Consider the following 17,147-nt stretch of genomic DNA (forward strand, 5'->3'; position numbering starts at 1 on the left):
ATTCTTTCATTTAGAGATCTGTTTGTTTTCCCAATATATACCTTGTTGCATGGGCATATAACATAGTAGATAACATGTGGAGTCCGGCAGTTTGTTTGATGTTTAAGAGAAATAGTCCGGCCATTGTGATAAAAATCAGTGGTCTCTATGGTTAAAGGGCAAGTTTTGCATCCATTTCTATTGCATTTCTTATGTCCACCCTCCATATTAGAACCTGTGATGGTAAAAACTGGCAAATCTGCAGGGCTTAGAATTTCCTTAAGATTACGTGCCCGGGAGAAGGCCATCCTAAGGCGGTGATCTTCAAAAACAGGATGAGCTCGCATAATGTCCCAATGTTGTCTTATAATGTGAGCAGCTGTTTCACCTCCTTGCATATATCTCATAATGAAAGTCATGGCTGGATCTTCTTGTGCATCCAATGTCTTTTCTTGTAAAAGTAAGTCCCGATTTAGGTATTTAGCTCTTGTATAAGCATTTTTTAAAACCGCTTTGGGGTAATTGCGCTGCAGCAGTTTGGAACCCAATGTGTTAGCCTGTTGGCGAAAATCGTATTCGTCGGTGCAAATTCGTTTAAAGCGTAAAAATTGCGAAAACGGCAAACTGTGTTTTAGATTTTTAGGATGACAACTGCCATACTCCAACATCGTATTTCTATCAGTTGGTTTAATATGTACATTAGTTTGAAAGCAACCTGCTCTTAAAGTGATTTCTATATCCAAAAAATGGATACTCGTTTCAGAGAAGGATGCAGTAAATTGAATCCGTGGGTGGCACTTATTCAGCCATACCTGAAAATCCATAAGCTCACTAGAAGTGCCCTTCCATAAAACGAAGATGTCATCAATGTATCTACGCCATATTATGATATTGTGTCTGTGTGGGGAAGTATATAGCCATCTATTCTCAAATGCGGCCATATATAAATTCGCCAATGTTGGAGCAAAAGTGGCTCCCATCGCGACACCAGAAATTTGAAGGTATAAGTTATTCCTGAATTTAAAAAAATTCTTACACAACGCTACCTTCAATAATGACATCAAAAATTTTGTGGGAACTTCGTGTGGACTTTGTCTCTCCTCCAATAGTGTGAATATTACCTCAATTAGTTCTTCTTGTGGAATCATTGTGTACAGGGATTTGATGTCGAAGGTGGCCATTATACACCGAGAATGTGGAATATGTGTATCACTTAGAATTTTCAAGAAATGGTTGGTGTCCTTGATGTATGATGGGCACACAGTAACCATATCCTTCAAAAAAGTGTCCAGGTAAATAGAAAGAGGTTCCAGGAGAGACCCTCTTGATGAAATAATGGGTCGACCAGGAGGCTTTCGTAGATCTTTATGTATTTTAGGTAATAAATACATAACTGGTATAATGGGGGTTTTATTGTTCAGGAACATAAATTCTTTGTTGGTAAGAAAACCCTCCATAAGACCTTCCTTAGTAATGTCGTGAATCAAATGTTGAATTTGAGTCGTACAATCATGTTGTAATTCGACATAAGATGACCGATCAGAAAGTTGTATTTCTGCTTCAGATAAATATTCATCTTTGTTTAATATAACTACAGCTCCTCCTTTATCTCACACTTTTTTGAAGGATATGGTTACTGTGTGCCCATCATACATCAAGGACACCAACCATTTCTTGAAAATTCTAAGTGATACACATATTCCACATTCTCGGTGTATAATGGCCACCTTCGACATCAAATCCCTGTACACAATGATTCCACAAGAAGAACTAATTGAGGTAATATTCACACTATTGGAGGAGAGACAAAGTCCACACGAAGTTCCCACAAAATTTTTGATGTCATTATTGAAGGTAGCGTTGTGTAAGAATTTTTTTTAATTCAGGAATAACTTATACCTTCAAATTTCTGGTGTCGCGATGGGAGCCACTTTTGCTCCAACATTGGCGAATTTATATATGGCCGCATTTGAGAATAGATGGCTATATACTTCCCCACACAGACACAATATCATAATATGGCGTAGATACATTGATGACATCTTCGTTTTATGGAAGGGCACTTCTAGTGAGCTTATGGATTTTCAGGTATGGCTGAATAAGTGCCACCCACGGATTCAATTTACTGCATCCTTCTCTGAAACGAGTATCCATTTTTTGGATATAGAAATCACTTTAAGAGCAGGTTGCTTTCAAACTAATGTACATATTAAACCAACTGATAGAAATACGATGTTGGAGTATGGCAGTTGTCATCCTAAAAATCTAAAACACAGTTTGCCGTTTTCGCAATTTTTACGCTTTAAACGAATTTGCACCGACGAATACGATTTTCGCCAACAGGCTAACACATTGGGTTCCAAACTGCTGCAGCGCAATTACCCCAAAGCGGTTCTAAAAAATGCTTATACAAGAGCTAAATACCTAAATCGGGACTTACTTTTACAAGAAAAGACATTGGATGCACAAGAAGATCCAGCCATGACTTTCATTATGAGATATATGCAAGGAGGTGAAACAGCTGCTCACATTATAAGACAACATTGGGACATTATGTGAGCTCATCCTGTTTTTGAAGATCACCGCCTTAGGATGGCCTTCTCCCGGGCACGTAATCTTAAGGAAATTCTAAGCCCTGCAGATTTGCCAGTTTTCACCATCACAGGTTCTAATATGGAGGGTGGACATAAGAAATGCAATAGAAATGGATGCAAAACTTGCCCTTTAACCATAGAGACCACTGATTTTTATCACAATGGCCGGACTATTTCTCTTAAACATCAAACAAACTGCCGGACTCCACATGTTATCTACTATGTTATATGCCCATGCAACAAGGTATATATTGGGAAAACAAACAGATCTCTAAATGAAAGAATGATAGAACACAGATCAAGAATCTCAGCCCGTAGCATTGGAGCCCCCCTTGTTCACCATTGCATCACACAACAACATTCTTGTGAATCTTTGAAATGTATGGTGATTGATCATGTCATCCTAAGTTCCCGCGGGGGTAACATTAACAGACTATTACTACAAAAAGAAACACAATGGATTTTTAATCTGAACACACTGGAACCACAAGGCTTGAATGCTCATCTCCATTGGAATTGTTTCTTTTAATTATATTCGCCACAATGATTAGTGGTTCAGGATGGAACATTAAGAGATGGTGGTCCAAAAGGAACAGTATGGGGTTTGATATATTTTTTTGACCAAGTTAGAACTGCAAGGTATAAATGCTTATTTTTACTAGACCTGTCTCTTTAAATTCCTTCCGCTACACGGATCAGCTGTTTGAGACGTAGCGTCGATAGGTGGAGCTTATGACAGATATAATATGAACGCCAACGCCATTTTTAGTTTGGCGATTCAGATAGAAGTCACTGTTGCTGTAAGTCCATACGCCTGTATTTTCTAGCAAATAAGTTATGCTAAGTTGGATGTTTTTAACTAAATATGTTTTCTCCATTTTACAGAGGTTTTTGCCCTTGACAAAGCTTGAGACCGCGAAACAGGGTCCTGTCGGGCTTACCACAACTACGGAGTTGCCCATAAGGGCTCCACAAATTTGGGATTCAAATTGTTGAACTTTCATTACTGAAGACAACACTTAAAAATCTGGAGCCCTTAAGTTAAGTTGAATTGGTGCATTATTTGCTTTTTATGTGTGCAATAATGTTAAGTTTTTGAGACAGCAGTACGTTTCAATTAAAAGTCTAAACATAACACGAAACTACTGGCTGGCTGGAGGTAGTCTATGATTACAATTGCAGACGTGTGAGGCACATGATACGCTGATATACACAGTCGCTAAAAATGCTATGAGACAACCTCTACAGCTTATAAGATAGACATTGCCACATACAAGTTTTGTTTCACGTTTGTTGTATTTCTAGGATAAGCAGCATAAAATGCATTGTACTGTTTTTGGATCTTGCCAGGTACTTGTAACCTGGATTGGCCACTGTTGGAAACAGGATGCTGGGCTTGATGGGCCTTCGGTCTGTCCTGGTATAGCAACACTTATGTGCGTATGTATTTATAATTGGTGTTCTCCCTGTAAGCAAACATACATTAATATCAATACTAATATGTTAGGAAGCATGACAACTGATGTGGTAAAAAACGAGTACTCACAAGACCAAATTGGAATATAGTTTGATGACTTTCAAGCATTTATGTTCTTTCCCCAAGTATAAATGCTTGACTTGTAGTACCTAAATCTGAGGCTCAGAAAAATGAATTCACTATGGGCCTCTAGCTGTTCCCACGGCAGTGCTGATGGAACTCATTCAAAGTGAATGGACTTTGTCAGCATTACCGCACCGGGAGCTGCTAGCACAGCTTGATAAAAGAGAGCCTGTTAATAGTAGAAGTAGGCAAATAAAACTAATCACATCCTATATTATAAAAAACATGCACAGAGGTTCAATGTATCTGGAAATACTTGTGGAAGTCCCCTTAACACAAACCCTTAGACCAGCTACCTCTTCAAATCATTGGGAGAGAAATTTTGTAACAGAGCAACTAGGCAGGTAAAATATATACAGTGGTGGAAATAAGTATTTGATCCCTTGCTGATTTTGTAAGTTTGCCCACTGACAAAGACATGAGCAGCCCATAATTGAAGGGTAGGTTATTGGTAACAGTGAGAGATAGCACATCACAAATTAAATCCGGAAAATCACATTGTGGAAAGTATATGAATTTATTTGCATTCTGCAGAGGGAAATAAGTATTTAATCCCTCTGGCAAACAAGACCTAATACTTGGTGGCAAAACCCTTGTTGGCAAGCACAGTGGTCAGACGTCTTCTGTAGTTGATAATGAGGTTTGCACACATGTCAGGAGGAATTTTGGTCCACTCCTCTTTGCAGATCATCTCTAAATCATTAAGAGTTCTGGGCTGTCGCTTGGCAACTCGCAGCTTCAGCTCCCTCCATAAGTTTTCAATGGGATTAAGGTCTGGTGACTGGCTAGGCCACTCCATGACCCTAATGTGCTTCTTCCTGAGCCACTCCTTTGTTGCCTTGGCTGTATGTTTTGGGTCATTGTCGTGCTGGAAGACCCAGCCACGACCCATTTTTAAGGCCCTGGCGGAGGGAAGGAGGTTGTCACTCAGAATTGTACGGTACATGGCCCCATCCATTCTTCCATTGATGCGGTGAAGTAGTCCTGTGCCCTTAGCAGAGAAACACCCCCAAAACATAACATTTCCACCTCCATGCTTGACAGTGGGGACAGTGTTCTTTGGGTCATAGGCAGCATTTCTCTTCCTCCAAACACGGCGAGTTGAGTTCATGCCAAAGAGCTCAATTTTTGTCTCATCTGACCACAGCACCTTCTCCCAATCACTCTCGGCATCATCCAGGTGTTCACTGGCAAACTTCAGACGGGCCGTCACATGTGCCTTCCGGAGCAGGGGGACCTTGCGGGCACTGCAGGATTGCAATCCGTTATGTCGTAATGTGTTACCAATGGTTTTCGTGGTGACAGTGGTCCCAGCTGCCTTGAGATCATTGACAAGTTCCCCCCTTGTAGTTGTAGGCTGATTTCTAACCTTCCTCATGATCAAGGATACCCCACGAGGTGAGATTTTGCGTGGAGCCCCAGATCTTTGTCGATTGACAGTCATTTTGTACTTCTTCCATTTTCTTACTATGGCACCAACAGTTGTCTCCTTCTCGCCCAGCGTCTTACTGATGGTTTTGTAGCCCATTCCAGCCTTGTGCAGGTGTATGATCTTGTCCCTGACATCCTTAGACAGCTCCTTGCTCTTGGCCATTTTGTAGAGGTTAGAGTCTGACTGATTCACTGAGTCTGTGGACAGGTGTCTTTCATACAGGTGACCATTGCCGACAGCTGTCTGTCATGCAGGTAACGAGTTGATTTGGAGCATCTACCTGGTCTGTAGGGGCCAGATCTCTTACTGGTTGGTGGGGGATCAAATACTTATTTCCCTCTGCAGAATGCAAATAAATTCATATACTTTCCACAATGTGATTTTCCGGATTTAATTTGTGATGTGCTATCTCTCACTGTTACCAATAACCTACCCTTCAATTATGGGCTGCTCATGTCTTTGTCAGTGGGCAAACTTACAAAATCAGCAAGGGATCAAATACTTATTTCCACCACTGTAATCTCATATGTTGCAAACTCACTCTGAGGCAGGGGTAACTTTGGAGCTCATTTTTGAAAGAGAGAAACGTCCAAAAAGTTTCAGAAAATACCATTTGGATGTTTTTCTTCTTAAAACATCCAAATCAGTATTTTTGAAACCTATTTTGAAGATGTTTATCTGTGCACTTTTTCTGCAGTGCATCCAAATCACAAGGGAGCGTGTCAGGGGCGTTTTGAAGGCATGATTAGGGCGTGCCTAACACTTGGACATTTTACAGCTATAATGGAACACAACAAAATCGTCCAGGACTAAAACCAAGATGTTTTGGTCTAAACCTGTTTTCAGGATGAATAGGGCACAAAAAGGTGCCCTAAATGACTAAAGGGAATCAGGGATGACCCCCATTAGCCCACCAGTGGTCACTGACCCCCTCCCACCCCACAAAAAATGTAAATAAAAATATGACTTACCAGCCTCTATGACAGCTTCAGATATTGAAGTCAGGTCTATTAGAGCAGCATGCAGGTTCCTTGAGTAGTGTAGTGGTTGGTGTAGTATACAGTGGGGGACCCAGGTCCCTATCTCCCTCTACCTGTCACACTTGTGGTGGAAACTGTGACCCCTCCCAAACTTCACCAAATCACTACTGTACCTACATATTGGTACCCCCTTCACCCATAAGGGCTATTGTAGTGAGGGATAGTGTGTTTCGGATGGGTTTTGGAGGGCACAGGGGACAAGATAAGGGAGCAAAGGTGAGATGTGCAGTGCACCTGGGAGCATTTTCATGAAATACACAGAAATGCCCTGTACAGTTCCCCATTGCTCTCCGGAGATGTCTGGGGGACCAGTCAACTAAAAATGCTGTCTTCTCCTACATCCCAATGGCATGAATATCTACGTTTTGCACTTTCTTTTTTCAAAAATGGACCAAAAAAAACAAAACATCCAAAGCACAAAACCTTGCTCAAAACAGTATTTTGGGGGAAAAATAAACAGATAGATGGGTTTTTTATTTTTTCGAAAATGACCTTCTTTCATATTCGGTTTTTTGACATTTTGTGCAAAACATCTAAAGTCAGAGTTAGACATCATATCAAAAATGCCCCATCCATGTGTGTTTGCCTCCAATGCAATCTTTTTTTCAAAGTCTCTCTTTGCCTTCCTTATCAGTGCTTTGCATTTAACTTGCCATTACATAAGTACATAAGTAGTGCCATACTGGGAAAGACCAAAGGTCCATCTAGCCCAGCATCCTGTCACCGACAGTGGCCAATCCAGGTCAAGGGCACCTGGCACGCTCCCCAAACGTAAAAACATTCCAGACAAGTTATACCTAAAAATGCGGAATTTTTCCAAGTCCATTTAATAGCGGTCTATGGACTTGTCCTTTAGGAATCTATCTAACCCCTTTTTAAACTCCGTCAAGCTAACCGCCCGTACCACGTTCTCCGGCAACGAATTCCAGAGTCTAATTACACGTTGGGTGAAGAAAAATTTTCTCCGATTCGTTTTAAATTTACCACACTGTAGCTTCAACTCATGCCCTCTAGTCCTAGTATTTTTGGATAGCGTGAACAGTCGCTTCACATCCACCCGATCCATTCCACTCATTATTTTATACACTTCTATCATATCTCCCCTCAGCCGTCTCTTCTCCAAGCTAAAAAGCCCTAGCCTTCTCAGCCTCTCTTCATAGGAAAGTCATCCCATCCCCACTATCATTTTCGTCGCCCTTCGCTGTACCTTTTCCAATTCTACTATATCTTTTTTGAGATACGGAGACCAGTACTGAACACAATACTCCAGGTGCGGTCGCACCATGGAGCGATACAACGGCATTATAACATCCGCACACCTGGACTCCATACCCTTCCTAATAACACCCAACATTCTATTCGCTTTCCTAGCCGCAGCAGCACACTGAGCAGAAGGTTTCAGCGTATCATCGACGACGACACCCAGATCCCTTTCTTGATCCGTAACTCCTAACGCGGAACCTTGCAAGATGTAGCTATAATTCGGGTTCCTCTTACCCACATGCATCACTTTGCACTTGTCAACATTGAACTTCATCTGCCACTTGCACGCCCATTCTCCCAGTCTCGCAAGGTCCTCCTGTAATCGTTCACATTCCTCCTGCGACTTGACGACCCTGAATAATTTTGTGTCATCGGCGAATTTAATTACCTCACTAGTTATTCCCATCTCTAGGTCATTTATAAATACATTAAAAAGCAACGGACCCAGCACAGACCCCTGCGGGACCCCACTAACTACCCTCCTCCACTGAGAATACTGGCTACGCAATCCTACTCTCTGCTTCCTATCTTTCAACCAGTTCTTAATCCATAATAATACCCTACCTCCGATTCCATGACTCTGCAATTTCTTCAGGAGTCTTTCGTGCGGCACTTTGTCAAACGCCTTCTGAAAATCCAGATATACAATATCAACCGGCTCCCCATTGTCCACATGTTTGCTTACCCCCTCAAAAAAATGCATTAGATTGGTGAGGCAAGACTTCCCTTCACTAAATCCGTGCTGACTTTGTCTCATCAGTCCATGTTTTTGTATATGCTCTGCAATTTTATTCCTTGTGTTGTTTATTATTTATTTATTTGTTACCTTTGTTACCTTTGTATCCCACATTTTCCCATCTATTTTTAGGCTCAATGTGGCTTACATAGTATCGGAGAGGCATTTGGAGACTCTGGTGTAAACAAATATAAAGTGATGTTGTGGTAAGATAAAGTTCATGTGGCATGGCAACATAACGGAGGAGTTGTGTTATGTCCATTACGTACTTTAGTTTTGTTGTGTTGCAGAGATCAGGCATTTACTGTATGTTGGATCAGTAGGGGATGCCTTTTTAAACAGGTTAGGTTTTAGTTTTTTTCTGGAAGTTTAGGTGGTCGTACATAATTTTCAAGGCTTTTGGTAATGCGTTCCACAGTTGTGTGCTTATGTAGGAGAGACTGGATACGAAAGTTGATTTGTATTTGAGTTCTTTGCAGCTTGGGTAGTGCAGCGTTAGGTACATTCGTGTTGATTCGGATGTGTTGGCGGGTCGATTAAGTCTGTCATGTATCCCGGGGCTTCACCGTAGATAATTTTGTGAACCAGAGTGTAGATTTTGAAAGCAATGCGTTCTTTGATTGGGAGCCAGTGTAGTTTTTCACAGAGGGGTTTTGCGCTTTCAAATCGTGTTTTTCTGAAGATAAGCCTAGCTGCCGTGTTTTGAGTGGTCTGAAGTTTCTTTAATGTTTGTTCTTTGCATCCCGCATAAATTCCATTGCAGTAATCTACATGGTTTAGTACCATTGATTGTATCAGGTTGCAAAATGTTTCCCTCGGGAAGAATTGTTTCACGCGTTTGAGTTTCCACATTGAGTGGAACATTTTCTTTGTTGTGGATGTCACTTGGCTCTCTAGAGTTAGGTTGTCGTCCAATGTAACACCGAGTATTTTCAGGCTGTCTGAGATAGGGAGGGTGTAATCTGGGGTGTTGATAATTGTGGGGTTGTCCGCGTTGTGTTGGGATGAGAGGATAACAGTGTGTTTTTTCTTTTTTGAGTTTTAGTTGGAATGCATTTGCCCAAGAGTCCATGATGTTCAGGCTGATCTTAATTTCGTTGGTGATTTCTGTCAATTTACATTTGTAAGGAATGTATATTGTGACATCGTCTGCATAGATGAAGGGGTTAAGGCCTTGGTTGGATAAGGACTTGGCTAGTGGGGTCATCATTAGGTTGAAAAGGATCGGTGATAGTGCCGATCCTTGTGGTACTCCGCAGTCTGTTTTCCATGGTGATGATATGTTTGACTTTGATTTTACTTGATATGTTCTTATTATTTTATTATTATTTACTATTATTATTTACTTGATATGTTATTATTATTTTAAGTCAGATCCTTCTTCCATTTTCTGAAGGATTTTCTTTTAGCTCTAATAGCTTCCTTCACCTCACTTTTCAACCATGCCAGCTATCACTTGGCCTTCCTTCCTCCTTTTTTAATATATAAAATATAACTGGTCTGGGCTTCCAGGATGGTATTTTTGAACAGCATCCATGCCTGATGTAAAATTTTGACCTTCACAGCTGTTCCTCAAAGGTTTTTTTTTTCACCATTCTAATTTTATCATAGTCTCCTTTTTGAAAGTTAAATGCTAACATATTGGATTTCCTGTGTGTACTTACTCCAGAGCCGATATCAAATCTGATTATACTATGATCACTATCAAACAGCCCCAGAACCATTACCTCCTGCACCAGATCATGCACTCCACTAAAGACTAGGTCTAGAATATTTCTTCCTCTTGTTGATTCCTATATGCTCCATAAAGCTCCTTGATTTTGTTATGGAACTTTTCCTCCCAAGCATGCCCTGATTTTACATTTACCCAGTCAATATCGGGGTAATTGAAATCACCCATTATTATTGTGTTTCCCAGTTTGTTAGCCTCCCTAATTTTCTTTAACATTTCTACATCTATCAGTTCATCCTAGCCAGGCAGATGGTAGTACACTCCTATCATTATCCTTTCCCCCTTACCACATGGAATTTCAATCCACAGTGATTCCAAGAAGTGTTCTGTTTCCTGCAGAATTTTCAATCTATTTGATTCAAGGCTCTCGTTAATATACAATGCTACCCCTCCACCAATTTGATCCACCCTATCACTACAATATAATTTGTATCCCGTATGACAGTGTCCCACTGGTTATCCTCCTTCCACCAGGTCTCAGAGATGCCTATTATATCTAATGTTTTAATTTAGTGCAATATATTCTAACTCTCCCATCTTATTTCTTAGGCTTCGGCATTCACATATAACATTTCAAACTATGTTTGTTGTTCCTATTTACATCTTGTTCAGCAGTTGACATTGATAATTTGCAATCTTTTGTCTGCTTTTTATTTAAAGACACCTGGTCTACTATGGTCTCTATTGCAATCTCACTATCAGGATACCCTATCTTCCCTGTTTTGGTGACGTCTTTGAAAGATACCTTTCTTCGAACCATACTGTCTTGAATGACCATTGGCCTTCCCCAGTTTCTAGTTTAAAATCTGCTCTATCTCCTTTTTAAATGCAGATTCCAGCAGCCTGGTCCCACCCTGGTTAAGTTGGAGCCCATCATTCCGGAATAGGCTCCCCTTTCCGCAGAATGTTGCCCAGTTCCTAACAAATCTAAAACCCTCCTCCCTGCACCATCGCCTCATCCACACATTGAGACTCCAGAACTCTGCCTATCTCTTGGGCCCTGTGCGTGGATTGGGGAGCAGTTCGGAAAATGCTACCCTAGAGGCTCTGGATTTGATCTTTCTAACTAAGAGCCTAAATTTGGCTTCTAGAACCTCCCTCTCACATTTTCCTATGCCATTGGTACCCACAGATATCAAGACAGCCAGCTCCTCCCTAGCACTATCTAAAATCCTATCATGGATACATGTGGAATCTGTAAAAGGGTTCAGAAAATTCTCCTTATTGCTTTGTGGTGGACAAATAACAAATGGCATCAATACAATTTGGTGCTCAACTGTTAATTCTACAATGTGGATAATTTCATCTACATTGAAAATTGCAAATGAATGACTACAGTCATTTTCAAAGTAAGCAAGTTTTAATTGACACAAATAGATTTTATGAGCAGTTATTATTTATTGACATCAAATAATATCCTTCAGAAGAGGACTGTATTTTCTCAGTTCCTTTTGAATTTTATAAAACACCCTCATCACAATCCATACCATCTGAACAAAGATAGCATGTAGTATCCAAACATGCCATCACAGCTTTGCTGCAAATGCAGGGCTTGTACAACAATTCATGTTCTCCAAAGGTACAGTTATCTGTATCTGTCTTGAGAATAACAGCGGACAATAATCCGATTTCAAGAAAATTATCTTAATTAAAATCTTGAATAAAATATCACAGCATGCAAAATGGCTATGACAGTTAAGATGGATTACACCTTGGATCATTGTATACTCTAGGTCATTTACACATAAAGGTTTAAACTTCTTTTAATTGTAATGAGTTGAATGTATGTTTGTAGTAATATTTTGGAATAAACAGCATCAGTTTCATCAATTTATCTAGCAAAATTGTGAATTAATATATGTTTTCATGTCCCATAGTGTACATCTGTAAGTACAAATCTTGTTTATATAATAGCTTTCCTATACCAATGCCAGATAATTATACCCTGCCACTTCTCTTTGACTTTTATGGCTTTCCAAGCTGGGAAGAACTCCATAATGGTTCATCATTAAAGTAATCTTTAAGAAGCCTTCATCCTATCTTCTGCTGTGTTTTTAAGTTATAAATTGAGCTCATGTCAAAAAGAAGAATCTAATTCTGAAGTAACAATAATAAGCATGGTGATCCATCTAATAAAAGGAAAAACAGGAATTTTGTAACAAATTCTGATTATCAGAAGCTGAAAGTCTTGTACATAAAAGTAATGCTTTTACTGCTCTAACAGATCATCCTAACACATCTTCTAGTTGGCAGATCAGTTGTATGTATTTCATACCCACACTATCTGAACTTTTCCACAATTTGAACAAATAGGGTTTCCCTATCAAAGTTTAACAGCCCTATTTATTTGCTTGATAAACACAGTGAGGGTGACATTCCTACTGTACTCTGAAAGTAGTTTAATGATTATGACTTGATTCTCAGAAGTGTCTTGCAGTTGCTCGAACAGGTACCATTCCTTGTATAGTCAGTAAAATATTTTCTTTAACAGCACAATGAAAACTTCAGATGTACATGTTTGCATGCTGCTCTAGTTGTTTAATATGAATGGTGGCTATTATCTGTTGACCGTATTTACTCCACTGCTTATGTTAATTATTTTTGGTGTTGTGGTTGTGTCTACAAAGTTAGGTGTTAAGATTGCATCATGTGCTTATAGAGTCATTGCTTAGGATTTGACTTTCTTATGGCAAAGAGAAATTTGCATTACAAAATGGGAGGAAAACCTTTTTATAAATCAGAGTTGGATGTGCATGAAAAAAACACAGAGCCGATGAGGTATAAAAAGTGAATGTTTTAACAAATAGCAGTATAGTAGCACTTGAAAATAGAGAATGAATAAACAAAAGAAGCTAAGCAAGAATTGGGAAAGCTCAGCTCTGAAGTGAGCTCTTGTGAACAGTAGAATTCACAGAGCCACATTTCCAGTTCTCAAAGTCTTGTTCATTGAATTGTTTGTGCTGGATACGTTTGTTTAATGAGATTATGGTAGCTGAATCCTGAGCTAGTTCCCACATGCAGTACTGAAGTATAGGCTACTCAGTTTTATTTTCTTGATCTTTTACAATGCAGACCTAATGCAAAAAGCCAAAGTTGTACAGTGCATTTCCTGGTCCGTTGAGCAAGGAAATGTTAAGAAACTACCGCATTTTGAGACAGTTGGAACACTGGGAACATTATTTATTCATCATAGTATGCAGATTATCAACACAGCTCCAGGGCAAAGAATGTTCGAACACCTAGCTAGAAGTTACCGCAATTAAAAAAAAGAACATTTCTATTGACCCACCTTTGGTGGAACCTCGCAGTAGAACCACTTGAAGGTGAGCATTTTGGTACCCATATAATAAGGAATCTGACAACAGCTCACAAAGTCTGCCCCTGTGAGACAGAATCCCATTGCAGTACTCTGCAGAATGCATTCTCTATAGGGGGAAAAAAAAAAACCTCCTATCTGGTCTGACAAGATCTAACAGTTGAAAATTCTCTCTTGTTCTTCCCAGAGTGCTTGTGTAATGTTAACAGACTAGTATTATCATTATTTTGATGCAGCTTATACCTTGTCATTGTCTTTATCATAATCTTGTCTTGCAGGTTTATTACTTAGTCTGTTAAATAATAATTTTGAGTAATTAATGATAGGGTTAAGTGGCTGAGGAATTCTCTCTTTATATGGAAATCATATGCTATTTTTCAAACCTCTCCTCTCTTTGAAGCTGCTTATTCTTCCAGTTGTGGGGAGGGGAGGTTGGGGTTAGGGTTAGGGTTAGGGTTGGGGTTGGGGTTGGGGGGGGGGGTGAAGAGGAAAGGAGTGCTAGTTTTACTTGGTACAGCTCGGATAAGATGCTTCTTACCCTTTTCCTCTATGAGGCCTCAGAGTTTAAATGTTGCTCAGTGCATCATTCACAGATCACAGAAGGCATGGGATTTGTAATCAGTTATAAACCCTGGCTTCAAACTCTAAAGTAAGATATACATTTTGCTATAATCATCTCTTTCAGGACACCCCCTTCTTAGTTCACTCTAAGTCATATGTGCCTGCTTAAGGAATTGATCCCAAGACCTAGTTTCCAAAGAGAAATACTACCCTGTCCCATTTAATACACAGTACTTTTCCAAGATTCTTACAAGTTTCTCTGTTTTAATACATTTTACGTACTAATTATATAGTCAATATAAAAACTGGGATTAATGTCATATTACCATTCCTTCCCCCCCAAAACAACAATTTTGCTTACTTTCTCTATTACAACTTTATTTTCATTGTCAGGGATTATTAATAGCTTGCCTGATCATCATGTCTTAATTCAATAACGTACAATTTCCTCAACTAATATTGCCAAATTAACTGTTGCAATAGGTAGGAGGAGGGCACAGAAAAAAAATATATTGTTATCAAATGTGTTTCCTGCTCTTGAACCTTGATCCTAAGCAAAGAAGTTTCAGTAAGCGTCCTGTAAAAGGTCACATACCTGTACAGGTAGAGCAGAGCTGAAGCCGGGTCCTCATTCCCCAGGTCCTGTTTTGAAAAAGGCTTCAGGGTTATTCCCTTGCAGCATCTCCAGTCCCGTGGGGGCTCCCCTGCTTCCGACTTCCATGCACACTACACGGTAATCCCATAATGTGGAGACTTGCCTGCAGCCCCGGAACCCCATGGAAAATAAAAAGGTATAGTTCAATCCCCATCACATTCTTTTCAGTCCTCCATTCTCAATGTGTTAGGGATTCGTGGGGGGAAAAAAGAGAAAGGACAACAAAGAGACGTTTTCTCCAGGCTGCCAGGCGAGAGGACTGCCCTGAGCTTCCACAATCACAGACTAAACTGCAGCCTCCCCGTAGCAGCGGTTGAATTGCTATACATGTATCGCTGCAGATTATTTCTCAGCAAGGACTGCACACAGTTGGATAGGCAGGTACACTTAACCCTTGAGAGGCTCTCTCTCTCTCTCTCTCAAGGGAATGAAAAGGAGTCCAGCGGGGCTTTTCCTAGATTCACTTATTTTCTTAGAAACAACCCAGGTATTCTGCTTCTCAAAACTGAGTTTAAAGTAGATAAATACACAGAGAGAAACATTTTTCAAATAAGACACGAAAACTGGAAATACAGCATAGGATTCATGCTATCAAACACATTGCTAGGGAATGGTGGGAGGGGGCAGGTTTCTAACATGGAGAAGAACCCCCCCCCCCCCCCCCCCCCCACACACACACACACATCCCAATAAAAAAAAAATCCTCTTCCATAGTTATTTTAGCCACTTAAGAAAGAAGGGAAACATATCAGCAAATATCATACATTTTTTCTCTGCTGTGAAAATGATTATCCTTGGTAAACCCCATATGCCCCCCCACCACACACACAGATGAACAATATGCAAAAGTCAAAGTCATCCATAATATGTACAATCTTTTCAATACTTTTTAAAAATCAAACTGTTAACTATAGCACTGTTTGCACTGAGAAGCTTAAAAACAAATAAATTATGCTAGTTATGAAAATTGTTGAACTTAAATGCTGTTTCTCAAGATATTTTTCTACACTTTAAAGAGTACCAAACCTACATTTTTCAGGCAATATCTACATTCCTGACAATTGAGTGTTTTTATCCTAAGCTTTCTCATTGGATGTCAAACATCCATCTTGCATTCAGCAAATACAGCAATCAGAAGAATAGTACATTTAGCCTCAAAGTGATTAATAGGAAACACCATGAGCACAGTAAAACTGCATTTGTCGGAGGTCAGACTCATCAAGTACCGAACATTAACTCCTCATTCTGTAACAGGTCACTTAAATTTATAGAATACTGCTATCCATGCAGATAAGTGTTCACTTATCTGTGTAATGGCAGATGCACCTATCTGTAATTTTATAATTATGCACTCAGATGGCATAGTGCATAATTGTTAGGGAGGAGTAGAGGGGGTAAACATGAAATTAATTCTTTACTCTTTCAAAATGTACAAAGACTAGGGGACAATCCATGAAGTTGCACAGTAGCACATTTAAAACAAATAGGAGAAATATATATATATATATATATATATATATATATATATATATATATATATATATATATATATATATATATATATATATATATATATATATATATTCACTCAGCTTACATTAAACTCTGGAACTCATTGCCAGAGGAAGTGGTAGAAGCAGTTAATGTACAGTAGCTGGGTTTAAAACAGGTTTGGACAAATTCCTGGAGGAAAAGTCCATAAATTGTCATTAAGGCTGACCTAAGGAAAGCCACTACTTATCCTTGGGATTAAATAGCATTTGCCACATTTGGGGATTATGCCAGATACTGGTAACCTGGATTGGCCGCTGTTGGAAATAAGATATTGGGCTAAATGAATCCTTGGTCTGACTCCCCCCCCCCCCCCCATTTATTAAGCCGTGCGCTGCCAACACAGCCATTTCACTTTGAATGGGTTTTGTCAGCATTGTAGCGCACCAGCCGCTAGCATGGCTTAGTAATCAGGGGGGGAGGGTTATTAAGACAATATTTAGGTTCTTATGGGGGGGGCATGGGTAGGCCATAGGTGGGGCTGACATTTAGGCTTGTTTCACATATAAATATCAGATTTAAGTGGCAGCATGTACATGCATCATAGAACTTTTCATAAATGTTCACATCATATCTCCCTTTAACTGTCTCTTCTCGAAGCTGAAGAGCCATCAGATCTTTAGCTGTTCCTCATATTGGAGTCATTTCATCCCATTTATCATTTTGGTCACCCTTCTCTGTACCTTTT

This window comes from Microcaecilia unicolor, chromosome 7 (genome assembly GCF_901765095.1).
Source record: "Microcaecilia unicolor chromosome 7, aMicUni1.1, whole genome shotgun sequence".
NCBI classification, from domain to species: domain Eukaryota; kingdom Metazoa; phylum Chordata; class Amphibia; order Gymnophiona; family Siphonopidae; genus Microcaecilia; species Microcaecilia unicolor.